Below are 24,741 nucleotides of genomic sequence, written 5' to 3'. Positions count from 1 at the left end.
TTTGAAAAGAAGGAAGGAAAATATTTTCACAAATTTAAATTCTTTTGTGTTATTTGTTAGCGCTGATAAAGGCTATTTAGTTTGCTACTAGCAAGGAGCTGCACAAACAAATCGATTTATGCAGTTAATCAACGGAGGCTGCCAAAAAGTTCGAATAAAAGCATGCGACTAGTGTACTTTGCACGTTCTATATTTTATCAATACTAGAGAGGATCGATAAAATAATTCAAAGTGTAATAGCAACATGCAATTGTGGCAACACTGGCCATGAGATGGTGGGGGAACATGCACATTCGTTTAAGTTATGATGGTATTAGCAGCAGAAAGGAATGGAAAAGCAGTGCACGAAAACGAGCGAGAGAGGATAATTTAAATTCTCTTTCTTTCGTTCCACACATCGTATTTCTTATATAGACTCTGGAACGATAGCCTACAGATTAGTTGCCCTTTAGTTGGGGCGAAATTCTTGCAGGGCGACAGTTCCGATGAGTCACCAGTAGCTGGGGCACTTTTTCGGACCGTCGTCATTGCCAACTGCTTTACTTCGGTGGACTGGCTGCTTGCTAGTACTTGAACGAATACGAATGAGAAAAACCGACCGACAGATATTTATATAATCGCGCTAATATGCACTACTATCGCTTTCTCGCTCGTTCTCGTGCCGTGCGTGAGCCTTTCCTTTCCGTCCGGCTTCTAATGGCCTAACCAAAGGAGTATGCCGTCTTTCCCCCACTAACTGCTCTCGTCAAGCAACCAAATACGAATAATCATAAAACAAACATGTAGTGGACCTATATATAAACTTTTCATTATTTTATTGTTCGGTTGGTCCACCATTTTGACGGCTCTGTGCGGGATGGGCTGAAAATTTTCACTTTTCCGAGTCGTTTTCGAAAGATTTTTCAAAACACAATTTTTTGTTATTAGTGCATGTTATACATACTTAAAATTTTAATACAGCATAGAGGAACATATTTTCAACAAATTGGCCTAAAAATCAAATCATTCTGTTAAGTATGATAAAAGTTATTAACGTTCAAAATCTGACGCGGTGCCGCAGCCGATATTTTGAAACGGGACCCCTATATTGAAAGCTTAAATGTATTCTACATTAAAAAAGGACATTTCCTAACGCTATGTGGCAACATTTCCATGCCAGCTGCTGATCATTTATCAGTGTCCGATTCGCTACCACGGATGCGGCTGTGCCGTCAATTCATTTTCCAATAGGTACCGCCAAACAAACCGACCAACCAGTTTACTTTTTCACGCCCATACTCGTCTGTTAACTTCCGACAAATACTCAGCTGCAATCCGGTACGGTTTTCCATGACTTTTTGCATGGCAGTTTTAACTCTCTTAAATTTGTGAATAACTAGTTGGGCTTTAGACTATATCTCTGTATCACTTTGAAACAAGTATGATGTCAAATCGGACTTTATGATCTCGGACCTCGGATAATAGCTGTTTAAGTTACCATCCAATTATTAGATGTTCAATTCTTAATTAAAATTAAGTTCCATTCGATTCACACCAGTCCAGCAGTAAACAAACCAGAGCGGATATCCAAAAGCCGGGTGCCGGGACTGTGTTTTTTCAACTGCCATCGTACCGGTTGAAAATTTATTAAATCTGACCATTTTCCTCTTATAAAAATAAACAACGAAACGAACAAACAAACCGGTACACACCTCCGACCGGTGGTAGGTGCCGTGCGTTGACAACGCGAGCCGCAACGCGCGCCTGTTAGTGCCATCTGTGTCGTCACTTGCACTCTTTTACCACCTCCGCCAGCATCTACGCGCTCAAGCATGGTGATGGTCTCGAACGAGATCGGATCTGTTGACTGCTTGAGTTACCTCGTAGCGTTGTTTAGGTACTCCCTCGGTTAGCGTCTAACGTAGACGATTATCATGATTACGTTGAAAGTGGTTCTGTAAATAAATAAAGCAGCTCTAGGCCGTCTTTAACGGCCAAACGTAGGTTTGTTCCAGTACTTGCTTCTAGCTACCAGTTGTTCCAGAGAAAACAGAAGTAGAAAAAATATTTTCTTTTACAATCAGAAGAAGAAAGAGTGAACCTTTTTATTTAGAATTGTTTTCAGTTTCCAAGGGTACTGGAACAAACCTTATTATCCTTTCGGATGCGTTCTACTCTACCGATATTATTGTTTTTCCAGAAAAAAGTAGCAGATCTATATTTCTTTAGTGACGTCGACAAAGCATTTCCTAATATTTTTTCAAATAGCCTGTTTTCATCCAGTTACGTCTTCGCTTCGGTGCTAGTAGTAGTGTGTAGAACTAATTGGGCAGTCAATGAGACGTTACATATCAACTGATTATGTCTTGTTTATCTCTTCTGACTCTACTCGGGTGGGCGCGACTAAAAATCGTTGATTCGATCTAAGATCGTTTCATCGGGTATTTTCCCGACAGCATCGACAAGTCCGATGAGAACATCCTCCGCCTAGTGCAGATCCAGAACGACAATTTCTCCGCAAAACACTGGAGGGTCGCGAAGAGCAGCACGGTCCTCAAAGCGGTAGAGCACCCTACCGTATTCGGCTCACAAACTGATACGCAAGAAGAGGAACGTCAAGAGCCGAAGCAAATATTGGGCCGAAGATGGCCACTGGAACGTCGCACAGTACACAGTCTGCAACTAGCCGTCGGCACAATAAAGGAAACGAAATCATTCATCATTCAGACTAGATCCTTGTTGTCTCTTACTGTATGCAGAAGCCGCCTCCACTCCACTCGGTTCATTGCTGCTTGTCGACAGCCTCGCAGTCTTCGAAGGGTCCGCAGATCGTCCTCTATATGGCCCTCAAGAACCATCTTCACCGCGTGGTCGTCCGACATTCTTACGACATGCCCAACCCACCACAAACGTCCTATTTTTTGCGGTATGCGCGATGGATGGTTCTTCCAGTAGCTGATGCAACTCATGGTTCATTCGCTTGCGCCATGTTCCGTCCTCCATCTGCACGCCACCACAGATGGTACGTAACACCTTTCGTTCGAAAACTCCAAGGGCACGTTGGTCCTCCGCGAGCATAGTCCAGGTCTCGAGGCCGTAGAGGACCACCGGTCTAATCAGCGTCTTGTAGGTAATCAACTTCGTGCGGCGGCTAATTTTGTTCGAGTAGGCACGATTTACCGCCAAGATCCGTCTCTGAATTTCTCTGCTGGTATCATTGTCGGCGATTACCAGTGAGCCCCAATACATGAATTCGTCGACCATCTTGAGTTCGTCACCGTCCATCCGAACTCGGGATGGGAGGTTCACATTGTCGTCTCTAGAACCTCTTCCTCTCATGTATTTTGTCTTCGAAACGTTGGTGGCAAGTCCAATCCTGCTGGCTTCAGCCTTCAGTCTGATGTACGTTTCCGACATCGCCTCAAAGTAATATAATGGCAATGTCGTCGGCGAAGCCAAGAATCTGGACGGACTTCCTGAAGATCGTTCCACTCGTGTCTATCCCAGCTTTCCTTATTACACCTTCTAACGCAACGTTGAACAGCAGGCAAGATAGACTCTTCGAGATTCAAAGGGACTCGAGAGTGTCTCTGATACTCGAACAACGCATATCACCTGATCCATCGTCGCTTTGACTAATCGTGTTACCTTATCCGGAAAACCGTTCTCGTGCATTATCTGCCATAGCTGATCTCGATCGATTGTGTCATATGCCGATTTGAAATCGATGAACAAACGATGTGTGGGCACGTTGTATTCACGGCATTTCTGCAGAACCTGCCGAATCGCGAATATTTGGTCCGTGGGGGTGCTCATGAATCCTGGTAGTGGTAGTGCCCCATGAACTCCCTTGCAAAAGCTGACTATCGACGGCAAAGATTTTGGGACCTTGTAGGCGGTGCTAAGTATTATGATCGCGCGGTAGTTGCAGCAATCCAACTTGTCACCCTTTCTGTAGATTGGGCAAACGACACCCTCCATACACTCCTCCAGAAGAGTTTCCTCCTCCCAAATTTTGGCGATTACCTAGTGCAGCGCTCATGCCAGTGTTTCACCGCCGTATTTTAATAACTCGCTGTGTAGTTGATCTACCCCGGCAGCTTTGTTGTTTTTCAGCCGACCGATCTCCTCCTTAACTTCTAGCAGGATCAGGGGCCGGCTGCCTATCGTCTTCTGCGCGTGCTCCAAGATTCGTTGCCATACCGCCTTCGTCCTCAGTTGCTTCACCGTTGAGGTGCTCGTGATAGTACTGCTTCCATCTCTCAATCACCTCACACTCGTTCGTAAGAAGGTTGCCGTCTAAGTCCCTGCACATATCGGCTTGCGGCACATAGCCTTTGCGCGAACTGTTCAGCTTCTCGTAGAACTTTCGTGTGTCGTTAACGCGGTACAGTTGTTCCATCGCTTCGTGATCTCGTTCCTCCTGTTGGCGATGCTTTCTCCGGAGGACCGAGATTTGCCTGTTCCGTGCTTGTTTGTGTCGCTCCACATTCTGTCTCGTTCCGTGCTGCAGTATCCTCGCCCGTGCTGCATTCTTCTCCTCTATTAACTGCTTACATTCGTCATCGAAACAGTCGTTTTTTGGATTCGGAATCGCTGTACCTAGTACCGCTATACCAGTACTTCCAATGGCGGAACGGATCTCCCTCCAGCCATCGTCAAGAGTAGCTGCGCCCAGCTGTTCTTCCGTGGGTAGTGCTGCTTCCAGCCGCTGTGCGTAGTCTTGGTCAACCCCGGTGTCCCGAAGTTGCGCGATGTTGGGCCTTGTCGTCCGACTCCGAATTTTCAGCGCATGCATACTGCAACTAGGTAATGGTCCGAATCTATTTTTTTTTTAATTCGTTTATTTGACACGGCTCATAGCGGTAGCTTAACGGAGCCATGGATCTTTTATACGTTTACAATACATGTAAAAATAAAAACACAAATAAGAATTAATTAATTGGATCTCGTGCGCGCAACTTTTTATTGCGAGCGGAGACCTTTTTTCGCGAGGTCTGTTGGCAAACAGTGTCAGGGGGGTCATTTAATTCTCCCTTCTTTTTCACGTCCCGGTCGAAGCTGGCTTGGTGTCCGGGATCAGATGCTCTCCCTTGCTTCTTGCACTTATTGTTGATCAGTGTAAATCCGTCGTCATTGTTACTGCATTCGTTGCCGATGTTGCTTACAGTTGCTTTTGGGGTGCTGCATGATTCTTTTGCGGTTGTCATAATGGTCTGAACAGCTGCCACAAATTTGGCCACCGTTTGTGATTCAGGCATTGGTATTGAAAACTCTGTTTTAGGTTGGTTTGCCGTAGATGAGTTGGCAATCGGTTGAGATGCATTTTCCTCTGCATCTTCCGCGCAAGGTTGTCCATGATGAGCTGTCTGATTACAATACTTGCACGTAGGAGTTTGCCCCTCATGGGTGCATAGCGTAGTTTGCATAATTGTAGTTCCGTGAGTATTGAGTTTTATTTCCAAGTAGGAGGGTATAGGCCTTTCGACCCGCATCCTCACTACAAAAACGCCGTTAGGAGTACCCGGGAAGAAGTTTCTCCAAGTATCAGGTGTAACAGATTCTACTTCTCCGTATTTCGACATGCATTTTGCAATTGGCTCAGGAGGGGTACGAGGTGATAGGTCATACAACCTTACATCTATATAATCATTCTCAATGTATACGGGAATCTTAATTCCAACGTAGTCACTTTCAACCACGTGTTTTAAATTGTTCTTCAAAACGAAACGCTCGGCTTGTGCTAACGTGCTGAATGATATTAACACTACATTGCGAAGATGATGATACTGAAGGTACAAGACTTCCGCAAGCCTAAGTTGCATTTTTACCTTCAGAAGGTATTCCACTTCACTAAAACTCGGTCGTTTTAAACAAAATTTAAAGTCAACGACCGCTGCGTTGGGTCGGAGTAGAGCTTTTTCGTCAACTTTACTCATGATGACAAGAATAATCCGATATTTCCTTTGTTCTCGAGACAATGCACACTAGATCGAGAGGCCTGTTGTTCACTTGGCTCGATTGTACGTCTGACTGCGGCAGAAGTAGAAAGTAGACTGGTCCGAATCTATATTCGCACTGCAGTAGTACTTGCGGTTTTCACGTCCCGTTGCGAACAGCCATCGTACACCTCCTCCAGCTTCGCATAGAACGCTTCCTTCTCGTCGTCGCGTCTCCCATCGTGTGGGCAGTGTACGTTGATGATGCTATAGTTGAAGAAACGGCCTTTGATCATCCTTGCGTTGATCGGAGTCCATCCAATCATGCGTTGATGCATTCTACCCAGCACTACAAAACCCGCTTTTCCATACCTTTTGTCCTGTCAAGCAAAGTTCCTGCAGTGCTACGACTTCAAAGTTGCGTGGTTGGAGTTCGACGTAGATTATTCTATAGAAAGCTGGAAAGCAGAGTGACCTGCAGTTCCATGTTCCAAGTTTCCAAGCGTAGTCCTTATTTTGTCGCGTAGGTATTTGCCGATTGTTCCGATTCGTATTTTCTTCTGCATTGTTCGTAACGGTTAGTTTTCCAGGGCGGCTTGTTGGGCCTTCCCTAACCCCCTGTCTCGCCGGAGGACCATCGTGTCAGCTCTGTTTAGAGTCCTACGCTGATACGAGGACGATACATCAGCCGCCCCTAACATGGAGAACAGACGCTGTTTTGAGCGGTCTCTAACATAGGGAATAGACGCTCGGATGGACTCACCCTCCAAAAAGAGGAGCCCCCTTTCCCTGTCAGCATACGACCATGGTCCCACCGGGGGTTGGTTACCCGGTCTTTCCTATGGTTACTCGTACCCCAGCTGGCACCTCGGAGAGGTAGGGATAGGGAACGAAGTATTGACCCCAAAAATCGACGGCAGAAAAACACAAAAAATAGCAGTATTCTAAGCGAACTTTCATCACGGAAAGGTGCCACAAGCGTCCTTGCCCGGATATAGATATCGCTCTTATACAGGAGCCGTGGGTAAATAAACACAAAACCTTTGGATTAATTTCCTCAGTTCAAAAGTTGGTATGCTGTAAAGACCAGACAACTCCAAGAGCTTCAATTTTGATAAAAGGAGCAATAAAATTCTCTCCAGGAGGCACCGGCAGCTAGGGGCAAGCAGGAGATTGTGATCGCATCTGGCTACTTCCCAGGCGATGTGGATACCACCTTCTAATCTCGTTGCCCTTATAAAGTACTGCAGAAGCATAAACAATCCCTTTTATCATTGGATGTGATGCCACTGCACATTACACAATTTGGGGTTACAGGGATATAAATACTAGAGGTGAGTACCTACTAGAATAACTTTCGTCAAATGATGTCAATGTATGTAACAAGGGAGTTGTACCTACATTTGTGAAACCAGTTAGAGCTTGAGCTTGTGCGACCACCCCTGGCTGCTACTACGTTATCGATCTGGACTAGCTGAAGTTCCACAGGAAATAAGTAGATAATTATGCTTGGCAATAGCGAAACATCTATCAATGTGCAACTCCTGGTAACCCTAAAGCGTTATTGATCAATACCGATGCCGGCCAGGCCCGAACATCGCGGAAGGAAAGGAAAAGAAAGTTTAGTCGGATACTTGTTTTTGCTAGAGGCCATATATACTACTGCGTACTCCACAAGTATCACGGGAGGAGGATATTTGTTAGTAAGCATAGAAGTTGGATTTTACTTCTTCTTTACCGACGCCAGAGAGGTGACTCCACTATCTGGAATAGATAACGATCTATCAACTCATAGACAGGGAACCAGCGGCTTTACTTTTCTTCCGAAGGAAGACGTGACCAAAGATTTTTTCACCTCAGAAAAATCTCAGCGACCTCGGCTGGAATTGAACCCAGGCCAACTGAAATGAGTGGCGGTCACGCTTACCACTCAACCGCCGGCGCCGTTTACATTTGTAAAACCAGTTAGAAGCGAAGTACTAGACCTCACGTTGTGCAGCACTCAAATGCCGGAAAAGATAAAAAGGTGGCACGTTTCCGACGAACCTACACGGATCATACACATAATGTTCGCCATAGATGCAAATTAGTGTGTATTCTGCTCACACCTGGACCAGCCGAAAAGGGACAATTCATAAAGTACGTAACGCAAAAATTGCCCAAAATTGACTCCCTTTCCCCACATGTAACAAATTGTCACAAATTTCACCCCCCCCCCCCTCCTCTATTACGTAACAAATTCCTTGAAATTTTTTTTTTCGGTGGGAACAGCAGCAGATCTGGATAATGCGTCAAACGACCCATAAAAGTGGATCATAACCGCCTGAAATGACAGTTGCCCTCTTCTAGCATCTACCAATACTTAGGAAGGAAGCTAGGCGCCTGTTCAATAAAGCGAAGATTACTGGTAACTGGTCAAACTACAGGGCCGCTCTTACCAACTACAACGCTGAGCTGAAAAAGGCCAAAAAACTATCAATGCGCGAGTTTTGTGACATCAGAAACTTTACAGAGGCGGTTCGCTTTTAAAAAGTCTTATCAAAGGGTCACATAAATGGCCTAGGGCAAGTGAAAGGCGATCGTTCAATAGTGAAGCATTGGATGTAGAAATGAACACCCACTTTCCTTGGTAGGTTGCGAAGGACGAGAATTCGACAACTCAGGATTATTATGGACTCCGTCCTAACGGGATGTGTGAGGCATTACAAAAATTGATCTGTCAGATTTCCACACCATATCAAATTAAATGGGCTACCAACCCTACAAATCCCCCTGGCACTGATAACATTCTTCCAAAATTTCTACAAAAAACGGTAGACGTGATTCTTCCGGATCTACTAAACATCCTTGGATCCAGTCCCACTAATATGTTGAGTGAGTAGCTTAGCTATGGAATTCGGACCACGTTGGTCGTGGACGATGCACTGGGGTAACGGAAGGGGGCGTTGCGGGAACTTATCAATTCTTATATCTGTGAGCCGTTCACCAATGTGTCTCGCCTTGTGCAATCTTTCCAGCGCCGAAGCGGAATAGCAAAAGGGTTACCCCTCTGGGTGTCGAGCAAGTGCTTCGGGGTAGGGACATGGGCGACCTCCCTAAAGCCGGGGTGGTGCGGAAGAGTGGCCAATAGGTGGTGCGTGATGATGGTCGTTTAGGTGTTGCTCTGTCAACTTCGATGGTAATTGAGTGCTCCAGAATGCGTGGTGTAGCGTCCACATAGCTTTGTTGGTGTGTTGGTTTATATTTGGTCGCATATGCCAGTGTCTTTCAGAAATAGGAGGATTACCTCCTCCCGGACAGGGACGTTGGCTAGTATGCCCCGTATAGATCCCGCCACACCGTATTATCGCCGACTGTCCTCGAGCTCCTGGCAGTTGCAGAGGAGGTTCTCGACGAGCAGGCGGGTGTGGCAGGATTCGCAACCTGGTGATGGACACTGGAGATGGTGTGCTCGTAAATCACTTTGATGTGCCCCACCCTGAACCGTGTTGGGTGTTTCCTTTGATACCGCTGTGGCCAGGGACCTAGCATAGGGCGACTAGTGGGTCTCGGTGGCCCTCGATTACCTTTACCAAAGGGCGTGTAGATGTTTCGAGGGCGAGAGCTGCCAAGACTCCCTGTTAGCCCATCAGAGTTTCTGATTCCGCTCCGACGCCATCGTCTGCCTCGGTGCCATAGGTGCAGGTGTGTCGCTGGTATCTACGGTTGACAGTTTCCCTGTATTTTGCCACAATGCTGCTGGGGGGTGAGAAAATCGTTGGACTATGTTCGGTCCAGGGCTGTCCCAGGTCCGCAGTCTTAGACGGTGCAGCCAGGCAATGGGTGCAAGGGACTTGTTGGTGAATTCCTGATGTTTGTTGGCCGCGAAGATAATTAGGGGGCATTCGTCAGCTGATGTCTTCTCGAGGTTTGAAAGATACCCTGGCGGCTTTCCAATGGCAGGATAATATTCCGGCCTCGACGCAGGCTGCTTCTGCAGGAGTGCTCGGTAGTAACCCGGAAGCTATCCGCACCGCCACGTTGTATAATGGCCCGAGTATAGTGGAGAGCCCCTCCAGGTTTCTGCACGTCAGTTTGATCCCACAGAAGATTTTACTGTGTATTAGGGATCGTCCGAAATTCAGTGCTGTTCTGCGGTTGTTTTGGGGATAGCTGGAGCAGATAATGCGGACCATCCGTTTTCTGCTTTCGCAGTCCTTTTAAAGACGTTGCAAGTTGGGCATTATCGTTAGTTTTCTGTTGAGGGTGATTCCGAGGATGACGGGTTCCTTCCGGAAAGGGACGGCGATATTGTTGAGGTCGATTGGTCTGGAGGTTGCTAGGTGGTGGGTGCAGCAGCCGTGGGTGATGGCGCAGTTTTCTGCAGAAATGTTGAAGTCCATGATGAGTTCCCATCGGGCGACCGCGTTTGATGTGGAATTGTGGATTGTCTAATTGATTTTAAAGTAATTAATCAACTGACACTGTGATGTTATCGGAAGAATTGCATGTATTAACCCTCCTCCGCATTATTCCATTCCTGCTGCCACCTCGCCATCGAATCGATTCTTACCATCATCCTCACGTTCCTAGTGTTTTTCTGATTGTAGCATTCTATATTTTTAGCCAGGGTGATGCAGAAGGGGATCATCCCGGCGATAACGCATACAGCCTCCGATGATATTAAGGTTTGTTCCAGTACATGGAAATTACTCCGGAGCAAACAGGAGCAAAAAATACTTGCTCCTTTTTGCCCCAGTTTGCTACCAGAACAAGAAAAAAGAGAAGAAGAGAGTACACGAACGATTTTCTCCGAAGTACTTCCAGTTGCTCCTGGTACTGGAACAAACCTATTGTTCTGTACGCGATCGCGACTTGTATGGCCACTAGCCGGAACGCCCTGTTCAGCTTTTCGTAGTTCCGCTTGGTTTCCAGCACCACACACCAGGCGGGAATCCCATATCGCAGTATCGATACCGAAACACTAGATAGCAGACGTCTCGTGCTGCTTCTCGGGCCGCAGACGTTTGACATGATCCCCGCTATTGCGTTAGTTACAGTCGCCAATTTTTTGCTGGCGTAATCGATGTGATTGTTGAAGCTCAACCGGTCGTCGATTATCATTCCCGATTGCTTCAGTGCACGCTTCGATGCAATCACGTTCCCTTCGACGTCGATATGTATCCGTTGAACCGCTTTGCTGTTGCTGACCAAAAACACCTCCGGCCCGTAGTGAGCTATCTGCAGCTTGACCCCGTTCATCCAATTCTCGATCGCGTCTATTGTCTCAAGTCTTCTAACCTATTAATGCTAGTGAACTCTACGATTTTCACTTTCTCGGGTAGCCGCAGTACTAAGACCCCATCATACATCCCGTTCCAAAGAGTTGGACCGAGAATGGAACCCCGCTGTCACTCGCATGCAGTTCTGCCTTTGGTTCGTCTCGTACAACAGCATTCTGCTCTTCAGGATCCGGCATAGATAATCGGGGACCCTAATTCTGTGAAGCGCTACGGCGATGGTTCTCCAGATGGCGCTGTTGAATGCATTCTTCACGTTTACGGTGTCCTTAGTGCAGTATTGATCTCCCCTTCGCTTCTGTTTAGATGCCTTTACGGTACTCTCAAGCACTGTCAGAATTACCTACACTGTCGATACTTCTTTGCGAAAACCGTATTGCATCTTGGACAGTCCACGCTTATCCTCCATGCATTTTGTCAGCCTGTCAAGAATGATTCTTTCCAGAAGTTTTCCGAGTGTATCTAGCAAAAATTTAGCCCTATAGGAGGCCGGATCGGCTTCATCTAGACACTTCAGCAACACCATCCTGAACATGCCTGGGTATGCCAGGATCGCTGCTTTCAGTACAACGTTTGGTATTCCATTAGGACCGAAGGCTTTATTTGGTTTCAGTCGCTTTGATGCTTCTACAAGATCATCGTCAGTCGCTTACCGATCGTCCGTGTTTGCTCCTTCCACTTCGCTGTGCGGTGTCGATGGCCTGGTAGTTGGATCGTGCTTCGGGAAGAGACCCTCAACGATTATCTTCAGCTTACCCAGACAAATTTTGGCTGGTATCGACGGGCCATTCATTTTTGCCGTCACGACTCAGTACGCGCCGCTCCAGGAATTTTCGTCTACTTCTAAGCACAGTTCCTTATGACAATCTAACTTGCTAAGCTCGATCTTCCGTTTTAAAACGGTCCTAGCTTCCCGAAACGCTGCCTTGCGCTCCTCTCTCTATCTAGCTCTGATACTGTTCTCTGAGCCCGCCTGCTCAGACAAGTATTGCGTAGCGTACTGAGCGTCTCGTTTCACCAGTAAGCTGAACGCCGTCTATTGCGTGGCTCCAGTTTATGTAAATGTATGTATGTGAATGTCATTTGAACTCACACAAGATTTACGCAAACTCAGTTTCAAATCAAAGGTATAACGCCATCTCATAAGCTGCTATTAACTTTCTAGTTGATTCAACTTCCGGCTCCGGAGTTACGGATTGAAGAGTGCAGTTACACAGCGAATTCTCGTATAAACTGGTAACACCATGATGTCCGAATGAAGTAATAAAAATCAAAATGGGTGCAACATTACTTCGATTTGCGGGCCTAGATCACTAAGGACCAATCAAGGTAGCTTCGAACGCATTGACCACCTATTATGGTTCTTGGTGCCCCCGAGGAACTCGCCAAGTTTCTATGCTAATATCACACCTATTTCCCAGTGACATTGCCAGAGGGGTTTCCAGAACAAATTAAAGCAAGCAATGGCTTCTAATATGGTTCATGAATCAAGTCAACATGTTGAATAGTATTTTCCTATATCATGTACACAGAATTTTTCAGAAACCCGTCCATCAACTGAATGACTTTTGAGCAAATGTACTCGTTTTGAAGCATTTCTTTCCATAGCAGTACGGGCTACCATCGCACTGTCGTCTTGATGCCGCTCCGCACACTTCATTTGGATCTCTTCTGATTCATTCAAAATACTTTCCCTTAACGAAACGTTATGAATCGGTTAGAAAAAAATCATTGGCTTGATGCCAAATGTTCACTTTTCCTAACGGATTCATAGTACTTCTTTAAAACGGGTTTCATTCAAAAATATTCAATATATGAATAACTCCAATGTTGCATAAATCATTTTAAATTCCGCACCAGATAAGAGCCGCAAATTCTAACGGTTCCATGTTAGGTTAAGCCTTCTGTCCCACCGTGCGTTCCCACCAAACGGACTGTTTGATATAAAAATAGATTTTCATCAAACGAAGCAGAACCACCCGTCAACCACTTTCACTGGAACTAGGTCTAATGTGCAGAAAGCGTTTAATTAATTTTCTCAGAATTGTATATCCGCAGAACCTTACGGCGGATAAGCACAGGAAATTAAAAATTAACACCTTCCGGCATTCACGCTGTGCGCACTGTCACGTACCAATTGTTCTTTCGATCCTTGCAGAGCTCTGGCCGACGTTGCTTGCCAATAGACTGAAAACAAAAACAATTTTTCCTGCTGCTGTTTCCACTACTGCCCGACTAAACCCTCTTCAGCTTCACAACCCCTTTTTTATCGTATAACGGCACTCTCATCCAACACTAATGTGCAAAGCGGATTTCTGTCGATTATAATTTCTTCTTCGTTGCACTATTTTCACTCCCCCTCCGACACCCAGCCAGTTGTCAGCACATTCCGATTCACTCGAAAATGTCACACTTTTTACACCCAGTTTTATGTGCAATTGCACCCTGATGCGCGTGACAAAAGAGCACCCCCGATGCGCAACTACCTATTACCATTCGGATTCCTCAGCAAGAATTTCGCACTAGGTATTTCACATTCACGTCGTTTCTTTGCCTCCTCGGTCACTGTATGGCACCACAAGAGCTTGCCCTGCATCTAGTCGGAGTCGACCCAGTGCACCTGTTTTGTCATGTGTGTTTGTGTGTGTTCACTTCCGCCGCACTCACTAGTCCGCCGGAAACAATCCTTCCAAAAAGCACGGCGAAAAACGACGGTCAAACAACAGTCAGGCGGGCACGAAACTTCCGACGAAAAGACGTAAAATACTTCGCGAAATCTGACGCGCGCGTATAGTCTTACACGACGTAACACGACCAGAACATACGTTATCGCTAGGAGAACGTATTTTTCCGTACTGATAGTCCCAGCGGGTTTTCTGACTGAGGTAACTTGGCGATAAACTAAACTCACGACCAGCCGTACCGTGTCGTGGGCCTACCGGTGTGCGATGAGAGTCCGCCACAAAAGTAGCAAATACAACAACTACGTCAACAACAGCCGGAACGATTGCGCGTGATGGTTTGATTTCAATCTCTCTCTCTCTCCTTCTCTTACATTGGCGCTCCGCAGATTGAGTGTTTGCGGCGTGATCACTCAGAGCGACGAACGGCGCTCATTTCATAACATGCGCCACCTGTAATCGAATCGTGCGGGTGGATGGGAGGGTGCCGCGGATGTTGAACCAAGACGTTCACGCGCCGTTCGTGATGGGCATTTCGGACGCGGGCAGGTGAATGATGTGATTTGCGCTATGCTGAAGACTGCTGCGATTTAAAACTGAGAATCGGAGAGAGAGATAGAGCAAGGTGGAAAAGATTAGATTGAGGCAGTGTTGCCGAACGATTGCGAGTGTGGGTTTGAAAGGGAAAAGAAATGATTTTCTGTTATTATTGCTATTCACCACAAGCGCCGGTCTCGTTGGTTATTGATTTTTGAAACGTCATAGCACTAATTTCCGCTACATCCGGCCTTGTGTTGGTGAGAAAAATGTGGATGATAAAATGAGCCCATTGTAACGAGTACTTTTATGAAAGCTCCGTTTACCATGTCTTTATGTAAAATTTTATTTTCGAAATTACTACGTAAATATGAGAAGGTGAATATTTCGACAATCATATGATTAGGGCGTCTAAGCCATTTCATGTCAAATTTCATTTTGAAATGAAATTGTGGACAATGACGTCCGTTGAACACTTGATTGCATGAAGTGCAGGTACAACCACAGCCACAGTGCTCAAAAATTATTAACAGGTTTATAAAGTTGTGGAACGGTAGTACTGTTACCGAAAATCCCAGGAATAGCGACCAATTTTTTGTACCGTAATACCGGTACCGAATAAATCAAAGTACCAGTATTTTTGGTACTATTTTAAACCTATCCGTTCAGCACATATAGCAGCCTGTTTCAAAACATCGGCCAACAAGGTGGCATTAGAAGATTAACGTGTATAACTGCTTACTTATATGAATTTGTATTCGCCAGTAACTGAATACTTGAACTATTTATTCGAAAATAATGGCAGTGATCTTTCCTCAAATTTGTGTATTTAAAACTAGAATGAATAAAATAACAACAGATGTGTTTTGAGAATTTTTCATCAGTGACATTCGCATTGGTTCCTATTATTCGCTATATGCTGACGTAAAATGTAGCCAAAGTCACGGCTGTATTCATTTTGCTATTAAATACTAATCTATAAAAGAACGAACGCCGATTTAGTACCTAGCCTTGATCTGAATAAGGCACGAAGTGATCTGATCTGAGTTTGTAATCAGCGTTATTTCATTATACGATATTTGCATTCATAGTCAGTTAAGAAGAAATATGTTTCTTCATCTGGACTCGCACAATATGAATTGTTGGAAATAAATGGGAAAACGTTTCTTCAAATAATGGATTCCACTTTTCTACATTTCGATACGATTTTTTTTACGAAACTCCGCTTTAGTGTGCGGTGAAACTCGACGAACTTCTGGTTTGTTGTTGTTATATATATATATATATATATATATATATATATATATATATATATATATATATATATATATATATATATATATATATATATATATATATATATATATATATATATATATATATATATATATATATATATATATATATATATATATATATATATATATATATATATATATATAAATATATATATATATAAATATATATATATATATATATATATATATATATATATATATATATATATATATATATATATATATATATATATATATATATATATATATATATATATATATCTGGCTTCAAAAGTTTTTGAATTCGATGTTGTGCAGCATGGCCTTTTTCACAATGATGCTTCCAGCTACTGCTAAACTTCTGAATGTTATCGGTATGCTCATGATGTAGCTCTGTTTTCATCTTTAGTAACTGTTTCACCTAGTGCACTTTTGTTTAAACTCAGCTGCAATTGTAATTCTCGCAATTTCACTTATGTGGCTCCTCATTTCACTGCGCAGCCAGGGGTACTGTATGTGCAGTGGATAAGCAACAAAACAGTATTAGTTGATTTCATGGTTTATTGAAAGTCATAACAGTAATTTTTTTTTTGTTTCTCTTCTGGGCGATATTAGAAGGTAGACTGAAGCATATGGAAGCTCACTAATAAAAGTATACTTTTGAACATTTTATTTCACTTGTTTTTTTTTAGTTTTTTTTTATTGACAAAAATATTCCATATTTTACCGGTACTAGCGGTACTGAGGGCTTCAATACCGGTACTGAAGGCTTCAATATCGCAGAACCGGTTCTCGCAAAAAACCGGTACTACGATGCCTACATGTTTAGTATATCTTGGAATACGTTTCGAACTTCCTCTCACTAGTATTTCGGACTGACTTAGTACCATATGGACGATAAATACAAAATCTTAACGTAAGTAGTTTTCGCAATGCAAAAGACTTTCTGATTAAAACCATTTTTTCGCTTGAAAGACGCCCTACTTTTTAGATAATTTGTTCACTACTCACCTCTACTCTGTCAGCAGCATTCAATATAAATTTGTAAAAATCGAGTTGAATCCTATAACCAAATCAGTAATAGTGTGCATTGTAAGGCTGCTGCTGCATGAACGTTGCGGTGCTGAAACGCCTAGACTTTTAAACAAATAATATCGGAAAAGTTTTTAAGTTTCGCGGTAGAATATGTAGCGAATCAACAGTCATCCGTTACAGAATATTGACATTGACTCCAATCTTATCGAGAACGTCGTTCAGAAATAACGGGTCGTGATTCTTCAAAGCATACATCAGTGTCTGCGTATTTATGGCAACCATAACCGTGTATTTGGATCACGCGGCAGTACATTCATTGCGAGCCCTTTGAAGATTCGTCGATCGTAGAGGAAATCTTGCGCATATGTGCTCCGACAATGCCACGATCTTCGTTGGAGAACAACGAGACCTAAAAGAATCGAAAGCAACCAAAATGTAGTAACCAACGAATGTGCAGAATCCAGTTCCATTTCACCCCACTTCGTTCACCCACATTCGGTGGAGTCTGTAAAGCCTGTGTAGAGTTCGTGAAGTCCCTGCTTCGCAAAAATCTCGAAAAAAGGCTCACCGATCAGAGCTATAAACAGCATTGATTCAGATCACAACAATGCGAAACTCTCGCCTAATAACGCTTTTCGCGGACATTTCTTGATTCAGTCGCTGAATATGGTACCATCTCCAAATTGCCGCGAAGTTCCTGAATCCCGATTGGGGAAGATTAGAACAGCTAACTAAGCACTTTTGCTTGACACAAGGACTATCTCGCACAAGTTATTTAACTTGGGCCTTCTTCTTCACAGCGCACCACTTGCAGTTGGAATTGAGACAACCATGAAGAAATGACCCTGAAAGTTCTACGAAGGCAAAATGAGTTTATACATTCATATCTCATTGAATTTCAACCACCGCCGTCAAGATGATCGAACTTCTACCGCGAATGCCCGTTGAATTTCTTTAACCGTTATGTATCCGACGCGGTACCCGGGTACCTTTTTAGGTTTCAATTAATGAAATTCCTATGTTTTATCCACAGCTGGAAATTGAAACTTTGTGTCATCTTAGAACTGCACTAAGTCAAGCTTTTGGGTTAATAATACTGTTGATATAGTAAGGGGAGGAGTTAGGAGGGGCTCCTGAATTTTTTTACTACGTAACAGGCCGACGTGGGTACCCGGGTACCCACAAAACTGAAATACCAATAACTATGGTAATTTCCAACCGATTTTGATGCTTTTGGGTGTTTTGGATTCAGAAACTCATCCGCTTTTGGACTTTTTAAAAAAATCGGGTTACTTCATTCGGTTCCCGGGAATTTGGATTTCCGGAAGCAGGTTCCAGTGCTGGGATACTATTTGTGAACTTCAATGGAATACTAGCAATATGGGTATCAAAATTCTTGGAATTGCATCAGTAGGCTGTATCTCGTGGTTTTGGAACCATTTGGTGATTTGACCCCGGAGTGGACATTCCGGATTAGGTTTCCGTGGGGCCATGAGTGACCATTTCCAATTCCATTTTTCAAATTGCCATAGGGTCCCGTAACAATAAATAACAGACTTCCGAGACAATTTGAAGAGTTTTGATACTCATATTGCTAGGACATTATTAAAATTTACACAAATCATACCCTAGTACTGGAAGATTACCCCGAAAAATCCGGATTACTAAGCACCAGATCCATTCATCCGGTTCAATTTTACAAATCAAAAAGTGGACGAGTACCTGAATCCAAAAAAAAATCTAAAAGTGTCCAAATCGGATACAGGAAGCCATAGTTTCGAGCATTTCAATTTGTGGGTACCCGGGTTGTTGGACACATAACAGTTAAAATTTCACTGGCAACCGGAATGTTCAATGCAACTCCAAGAACATGAAAGAAAATCAAGTTTCATTTTTATACCTGCTAGTACTTACTTAGACTTAAGATCATACGAACTAAACAAATTAAATGCTGTTTATGAAGTTTCAGATGGGCTCATCCTAAAGTCTGAGACATTATGACGTGCAAGAAGTGCGGTATATCGGGGTGGGCGTAGCGTAGTTGGTAAATCGATTGCCTTGTACGCAGCGCACCTGGGTTCGAGTCCGGATCCAAATTTATATATATATATAGAAATTTTTCATAAGAGATTTTTCTAATCCGAAGAGGTGGATGACCTTAAGGTTAAAACCTCTTTAAAAAGTGCGGTATAATGTATGAAGCTATGTGTGCGTCCAGTACATCGAATATCCGAGAAAAAATGTAAACCAACGTTTGTCCAAGACTTTCCGGTTATATCCCTGACATCACCTGCCCCTTTTTGTTGCACATGCAAGTGAAGCAAAGATGCTTTATGGACTTTAGCTGATAAAGGTATGCATGCTCTTCGTGCCAGATGTTAGGAAAATCGGCTCCATCCATGCACACATCGAGTGATAATAAGTGGCCACATGTTTGCTATACTATCTTTTGTCTTGTCTTTCAATTCATTATATCTCTCATAATGTCGTCTTTTTCTTCGCCATCTATAAGTTCTCACTTAGGGCTCTAAAACATAAATACAATCGTCTGAATAGACCCAGCAGATGGTAAAACGGATGTCGAACAAGATTCGTCATCAATAAATCTAGCTTCCCATTTAAAATCATACACAAACAATTCGGATCAAAAATAATCAGTGACAGATAGTTCGAAAGATCGCCCGGATAAGCTGTGGTTTTTTATGAAGGACTACCGTGTCTACATGCCCGCACACAAAGTTTAAATCGACGGTGTGGTCACCGGTTCTAATTTGTCGTTCGATGTTTCAAGAACCCAGTGCTCCAGTGGGTGAAGTGATTTTGAATGACAATCGCACTGTACGGGACAACATTGTGTGTCCCTTCAAACTCGTATCGGTTGGCCTTTGGTGGAGCTGCTTTGCGTTTAATTTCGTTTTCTGTAACAAGGAGGTTGGTCATACTGTGCCTTGTGAATTGTACTAAATAAGGGGGGATCATTGTGGCATTAGGGCTCGGTGTGACAAATTTCGCAGAGAATCATGCGGATGACTCTTGCATTAGGAATGTTGCCTATCTGAATGGGACTGAGAGGTCGTTGAAGGTTTTCTGGTGGACACCGAATTGTGCGCCCCTTTGGTGTTTGCATTGACTTTCTTTTTCAATAAAAATGGCATACTTGACAGGGTCAACTCGGTCAATCGGACGTTACGGGTCTGCCAGTATATCGATTAAATGTGCGTTAAATCTGGGATATTATGACACATTATGCATCAAGCTCCAGGTTACTTGAGTTGCGCCCAAGATACGATGATTTGAAGATAAAACATCTCATTTAAAATCACAAGCAACATCACAGAACGAAAACCTTTGGTATCCAGCGGTCGCACCCAATTACTCGTAAAAATATTTCGGGGCTGAAATCGCATATTTTGATATGATGCGGTTGGCAATTAATCCGACTAGTAGTAATTGAGAGAATTAACATTGACGAGTATAACAGTATTTGGAGACCTGGTCTTCAACAAAGTGCAACAATTTGTATAGTCATTACCTTCTTCAACATTAATCGATAGGGTCCTTATTCACAAATTAGTTATGGAATTTGCCTTTCGATTTCGTCTCATCTGAATCCGACAACAACGTTGTGACAGGACCAATATAGCGCCGGATTGACGCTAGCTCCAAAGAACAAAACCACTATTTGTATTTCTGAGCAAACCCTAGTAATGCGTGATGTTCCACAAGAAAAGAAATGGGTCCTGTCACTAAGTTAGTACCGGATTCTGAAGAGACAAAGTCGAAATGCAAATTCCATAATTAATTTAGTTATCGGTTTTGTGCCCTTATGGCGCAAATATGGTTTAAAACAATGTTTTCGTTTGTCGAGAAAAAATAGCTTTAGCCTAAATTTTTCTAAAGATAAATATAGCATTGTACCTTCTTCACAGCTTGAACGATATCATCAACTCCGCATTACCACGCAAACCTCCTCGCACTTCATGCTTCGAACAATCTCGTTATCAATTCCTGTTGATTCAATGTCCATAAATATAGTCTAATCACATTTGATCCTTTGCTTTGATTCAACCTTCAGAGCACGTGTTGTGGGCAGATAAGAACATTTTTGAGTGAGGCACTCGTTTGTTTTATTTTTCCGGTAGTCTATAACCTATGTAGGAACACATAATTGAGGTTGTTTCGCGCTGTTATCCCCCTTTTCCCTCTCTACCCCATCCGTAAAAAACCTGGAACGTGAGCAGCAACCAATGTCCGCCTGTAAGCTGGCCCCGCTGAAATTGAATACTATTCTCCTAGCAATCGGTCACTGCCGATATTTATTTTTTCTCCATAAAACGACGTGCGACTCAACACGACTGTCTCCCGAACAATGAACAATCGCTGTAATTCGACGGGCTCATTTATTACTGAGGCTGCCACTTTTTTGTTGTTGCTGCCCCCGGTTTGGCTAATGTGTTTGTGCACAACACTTTCGACCACTCATCGTTGGGTCATTTCGTACAATTCTAAATAACGCTCACCCACCACACGGGCAGTCCATCGTCCGCGAACGGCGAATGGGGTCGGAAGAAGTGCGGTGTTCAATCGGAGGCCCCAAGCGGCTCAAAAAAAAAGAGCCGATTGACCCGAACCCGTACGCGCATAAAAAACACCATTAGCCTAGTGCAGGTGAGCATCATCATCAGCGAAAATAGCAAACACAGAAAACTATCAAAAGTTGAAAATCACCAACTCGTTTATCAGTTTCAGTCAGTCAGTCATTATGGCTATGGGTCGGTGAGATATGCGAGAATAGTCGGCGCTCTCCGGTTTCGTCGATTTCGGTGTTCGCGACGACGAATTTCTCGGCTGATCTAGAACCACGGAGAGTGAGTGGTGTTTCGTCTTGCGCTCGTTTTGATATGGAAGAGAGCCGCAGTGCGAGTCATTCCATCGTAATGCACCATGCGGCTCCACGAAATACTGCTGTTCGGGGCGAATCGGTTGAACATTTAGCTTTATTTTCGTTAATGATGGATTTCGAGGTTAGCCGTTTTTTCTGGAGCGTTCAAGGTTAAAAAATGACCCGAAATATTATGGTGATGAATAAAAAGCAACTCGCCAAATTAGGTGTTGCGTTGGACTATGGACGTATTGAAACCCACGTGTATTCGGGGAATAAGGTTATACATAGTAGCCAATTAAATATCCTCGAGCAAATTAGTTATTTGTGAGCTAGTTTTCGCATCATAGCATTTGAAAAAGGCTGTTCAATAAAGTGACTTCACCCCACATTGCAATTAACGTAGACCAGGGCAACACTAACTTTTGTTTTTGAGGGGCTTTTTAGCACTTTTTTCTAAAAGTCTCAAAGTGGGGATCTGCTTTTGTCTGCCTATGGTATATTTTAGGCTAACCGTGGTTGGGTACTAACATTGGAAATTAGATAATTTTTATCTTTTTTTTTATAGAAAAGAGTATTTGAGATATATAGGGAGGGGTGAGTAAGAGTAAGCGTCACGTAACATGTTTTACAGAAGATTTTTTTAAAGAATTTGTTACCTAATGAGGAAAGGGGGATTGAGAAATTTGTGACAATTTGTTACATTCTGGGAGGGGGGAGTCAATTTTGGGTTTGGGCAATTTTTGCGTTACGTAGTTTATGAATTAATTAATTAATTAATTGTGGAAGCCATTTTGAATTCACAATGGCGGCTTCCAGCTACCGCAAAACACTATATTTACATTAATATGGGTCTCACGTGAGATGTATTGGTTAGAAGATGACGGAAATTTGTGACTAACGACTGGATTTGAAGATTAATTAAGGTCCGTGGCACAACGACACGGGCTTCTTAAGTAGCTGTCGGAAGACCATGCTTGACGACATTTTTCTAGTTGCGTTGCGTTGCGTTGCGTAAGCACTGTATACTTCGTAGATTGCAGACCGATGACTCTCATTTCCAGCCAGACTACTTTAGGAGCATTGTTTGGGAATAACAATTGATCCAGTCCTAGCGAGAATTTCGCCTGAGAACAACCATTGCTGGCCACGACCATCTTTACCGTAGCTTGGGATGTGAGAATGGAAGTGTTGATGTGGTACTTACTTAACGGAAGGCCCCGACTCAGTGACGCTCCCATAAGTGCCACGGATTGGGTAGTGGGTGGGTTGTTAGTCAGGATTCGCCTCAAGCAAGCGATGCGACTGAGAATTTATTTTCGTGCATAAGAAGTTTGAATAGTTTATTGACTAGGATACGTAAATGTTCGCGATACGAAGGTGTTTAACCTCTGGATAACCGTTTATCGAGAGTTTGTTTCATCGAAAACAATTTGAACTCCGGACAGCTGGCTGTCGGGAGTGTTGTCGACAATATAAAATGGACCAATAATTATTTATTTAATTTAATTGATTTATTGGCCTAAAAGTGAGCCAATGAATATTACAATAAAACGTATGTTCTTCGTGCTGGTATGACTGCTGCGAATTGGTAGCTGGCTTTTGATTCTTCTCGAGAAACTATCAATTCCCATTTTTTCACTCAGACAATACCATGCGTATTCCTCAAGTACATTAAATTCCCAGTGGATTAGTTCCCTATGTGGTCAAATCATGTTTGACGCCATTTTTCTAGTTTAGAAAAATTCTCTATAATCCAAAATCATTGTGGAATAGATTGCGACCGATTTATAAATAGAATTGACTGGTTCACTTGTGCGGAACTATTTTTAGCTTCTGCTTAGGACAAGATGTGAAGACAAACCGTTCATAAAGTATTCAATGGTCTCGATTTATTGAGATTTTGTTTAACTAGCGACTGTTATTAGGAATCCGGAGGGCTGTTTGGGGTTATATGTGGTTAAACCATAACTTACCAAAGATTTGAAAGTAGGAGGAACATGAATGATTTTTGTCCAGGATTGTGGTAAAAACCACATGAAAACAAAAATCGCATGACAAAATGGAAGCAAATCTACTCAACTCAGATTAAAATATGTGAAATCTTGCGCCCCATGGACTCTACCTCGCTAACCAAAACAAATTCGTTTGAATCTTTTCTTAACCACATTTCAGTTATAGGTGCCAAAAGTGACAAAATAAAAAAATGGTTATGGGTTCATCTCTAGAAACAAAGAAAACCTCTGGAATCTACTCGCCAATCCAAGTCATGTCAAGGGTATACAAATAATAATACATTTTACTAAGCCGACAACACCAAATTTTTTGAGCATGAGGGCACAACACGAAGACGGATTCTCCTCTTCAGTAACTAACAACGACTTAATGCAAGTTAGATAAGTATAAATCAGCACCAGTTGGTGTTAGTTACTGTCAAGGAGATTCTGAAACACTAAGAAATAATTATTTCTGTTTGGTCTTGTGCGCATAAAAAAATTGGTCTTGTCCAAAATGTTTCCGTGTTTGAGAATTTTGCATAGTCCCAGGCGTTCGGTTTTTATACCAAAACACGGTTTTGGTTCACATTCCTTGCCGGCAAACAAAAGCTCTGTGCTTACGATCGAGACACCGCTCACTAGCAACCCGTTGTTTAGCGTTCACGCAAGACGTGTTATTTTTTGAATTTTAGTGTCTAGCTAGCGCCAATTCGGTGCTGATTTGGGCTTATCTAACTAGCATTAAGTTGGTGGTAGTTTCTGGTGAGGATAATCCTAAACGCTATAAAATCATACTCACTTTGTTCACATTATAAATGACTAGCTAATACCCGCCGCGCGTTGCTGCGACTTTCAACGAAATAGGAGTAAAACACAATTTGTTTCGAAGCGCCATCTTACGGGCAGATAATCCCCAATCAATAGCACACAAACACGCTCTAGAACAAATGTCTACTACGTATAAATTTTACGGCAATCGGTTAATCCGTATGGGAGTCCATAAATCACATATATACATACAATCATTGACTTTTATATAAATAGATTACGCAAAACCGAAAGTTTTCATCTTGGATTTTAAAATGGCATTTGCTCGCCAAACTCACTCAGAAATTCCCATATTTATTTGATTATA

The 24,741-nt window shown here is 43.0% G+C and overlaps 1 protein-coding gene across 5 annotated transcripts in view; it reads right to left on the bottom strand.

Moving 5' to 3' along the window:
* LOC131677355 (5-hydroxytryptamine receptor 1-like) overlaps positions 1-14,089 on the bottom strand; it is a 167,564-nt gene extending 153,475 nt beyond the window's left edge. For 2 of the 5 annotated variants that reach the window (XR_009303329.1, XM_058957113.1), the window contains exon 1: positions 13,332-14,085. The gene's annotated coding sequence lies outside the window, so the exon portion shown is untranslated. Of the gene's footprint in view, positions 1-1,691; positions 1,938-13,331 lie in introns of those variants that run through there. The other 3 variants (XR_009303330.1, XM_058957114.1, XM_058957115.1) reach the window with 3 other exon arrangements.
* Positions 14,090-24,741: the final 10,652 nt, after the last annotated feature.

This window comes from Topomyia yanbarensis, chromosome 1 (genome assembly GCF_030247195.1).
Source record: "Topomyia yanbarensis strain Yona2022 chromosome 1, ASM3024719v1, whole genome shotgun sequence".
In the NCBI taxonomy this organism is placed as follows: Eukaryota; Metazoa; Arthropoda; class Insecta; order Diptera; family Culicidae; genus Topomyia; species Topomyia yanbarensis.
Note: the sequence above shows the minus strand (reverse complement) of the source record. Positions and strands in the feature narration are given on the sequence as shown.